The following is a 2,822-nucleotide window of genomic DNA, read 5'->3' as shown; positions in this document are numbered from 1 at the left end:
ACTAATCCACTGCCTTTAACATCTCTGTTAATCTCCCTTCAGTTCCAATCAGGGAGTCAGACTGGAGAAAGTGTATGTGAAGAAATACAAACAAGTATGAGTCCATTCATGTCTGGACCCAGAAAATCACACACAAGTCCAGAGGGGCTCAGCAGCTATGTATCTGCAGGAACCACCTGTTCTCGCTCTCCCTGGGGAGTGCAGAGGCCAGGGGACACAGAGAGGGAAGAAGGCAGGGACGAGTGGGAGAAGACAAGGATTTGGCAGCTTCCTGGGTGGTAGGATTGGAAGAGTGCCCCGTGTCTCCCAAAAATATCCTTCCAACTGACTTTGTCTCAGCGCTTTAACTTTCCCGTATGCGTTTCGGTTGGAAAGTCATTGGAAGCCAAGTTGTTAAAACCTAAATATATTAACCTTTTGAAAGACTCAAATCAGCCTTTCAGCTTTTAATAGAATGGCCACATATCCTCATCTGCTTAGAGCAGCTCAGCAATTCATTAGCAGTAGTACCCGTTTCACTCTCCCAAGTATCCCACTTTGGAAGATACTTTGCATAGCCAACCTAGTTCTAATTATCTAGAGTACACCTGCTAACACAGGTAAGGCAAGAACACATCGGTGATGGTGAGGAAGACGAGCTGAACATCTGGTGAAAGGGGAGGTTCCCTGAGACATAGACCCCACTGAAAGGAGTTAGGTGAGAACAAATACAGATGAAGAAGCTGAAAACTAACCCATTTAAGCCTTACAGCTTTTCTCTGGATGAGGCTAGACGGAATCAAGGGAAATTTGAGGACTGGTGAATTGAATTCATTGTTAGGACCAAAAGTTATATTAAGTAATCTTCAGGGTGGTATTGACATATTTTGATTTGGTTGTTTTCACCAATCTTTAAAATTCTAATGTTCTACTTACTTACTATTTTGATTTGGGGAACTATAAAATCTTCAGTGAACTAAAATTAACTGTTCTTTGAGAATATTCTTGAGAGTTTACAAAAGTCCATGACATGGTGGGAGACATGCCAGTCTAAGGTGTTACAAACCCATAATTAATACGTACAAAGATGTTCATTGCAGCTGTGGTGGAAGGGGACAGCTACCCGTGTGCCCAGACCAGATGTGGGAGAATGGGCAGGTGAAATATGACTGCACCTCATGGGGCGCTGTGAAGCACCTAGAAGTGACAGATTAGCTGTGTGCGTCTTGGTATAGCTGGATCTTAAAAACGGAGTGCTGAGGGGAAAATTGAGAATCAAATTAATCTACTTAACATCAATTTGGTATTCACATAAATTTAAGATTTACATGCCTAATACAATTATACATAATTTATGAGAACCATGCAAAACAATATGAGTCACATTAAACATCCTGGAATATTTGGCTGCAGTGGATGGGTGGAAAGTGGGCTATGGGAATACAGGTAATAAACATAGGAATAAAACATGTGCCTGAAATTTGGTGAGCAGGGTGATAAAAAAATAAAACAAGAGGTCACAATTTTATTGGAATCTATGCATCGTTAAATGATTTTTCAATCTTAAGCAGAAAAAATCATGGCAAATCCAAAGTATTTTATAGCTGTTCATGTCCCCTCAAAAGGGAACAATTACTATTGTAAGTATTGAACACAGCTAGTAAGTTTGGAACACTGTTTTTCAAGGTTTTTCAACTCAATCATTAAAAACAAATTGAGCTTGTGACTCAGCCTACTAAATTATACTAGGAAATATTTGTTGGCACAATTTCTAATGAGATTCTGTCCCACCTAAATGAGCTTAATAAACTTTAAATTTAGAACTGGAAAAAAGTTGTAGATTATATACTGGGAGAAACCAGTCTGTAGCTATTAAAAGACAAAGAAACACCAAGATTGAATCATGAAGAAATAAAAAATCTAAACAGACATATAACTATTAAGGAGATTGAACCAGTAATCAGTAACTTCCTAATCAAGGAAGCCCAGGACCAGATAGCTTCATTGTAGAATTCTACCAACCATTTAAAGAAGAATGAACACCAACACTTTTCAAACTCCTCCAGAAAACTGAAGAGGAGGAAACATTCTCAAACTCATTCCATGAGGCTATGAGGCCAGAATTACCTTGATAGCAAAGCCAGAAAAAGACTCTAGAAAAAAGAAAATGACAAAATGATATCAATATCCCTGAAGAATAGTGATGCAAAATCCTCAACAAATTCCAGCAAACCAAATTCAACAACCCATTAAAGGGATTGTATGTTGTGACCAAGTGAGATTTATTCCTGCAATACAAGAATGATTCAATATATGAAAATCAATCAACATAATACACCACATTAACAGAAAGAACAAAAATGACATGATGCATGATTATCTCAATTAAAGCAGAAAAATTATTTGGCAAAATTTAACATCCTTTCATGATAAAACATTTAACAAACTAGGAATAGAAGGAAATTACTTCAACATAATGAAGGCCATTTATGAAATGCCCACAGCTAGCATCATACTCAATGGTGAAAGAGTGAAAGCCTCTCCTCTAACATCAGTAACGAGACAAGGATGCCCTTTCTTGCCACTTCTATTCAACATAGTACTGGATGTCCTCGCCAGAGCAATCAGGCAGCGGAAGAAATAAAAAGCATCCAAATTAGAATGGAAGAAGTAAAATTGTCCTTGTTCACTGACATAATTTTATGTGTAGAAAACTGTACAGAGTCCACAAAAAACTGTTAGAATTAATAAACATAATTCATCAAACTGGTTACATTTCTATACACTAACAATAAACAACCTAAAAAGGAAACTAAGAAAAAAATTCCATTTAAAATAGCATA

Source organism: Propithecus coquereli, unplaced genomic scaffold (assembly GCF_000956105.1).
Source record: "Propithecus coquereli isolate 6110/MARCELLA unplaced genomic scaffold, Pcoq_1.0 Scaffold88, whole genome shotgun sequence".
NCBI classification, from domain to species: domain Eukaryota; kingdom Metazoa; phylum Chordata; class Mammalia; order Primates; family Indriidae; genus Propithecus; species Propithecus coquereli.
This window is presented reverse-complemented; position numbering follows the sequence as displayed.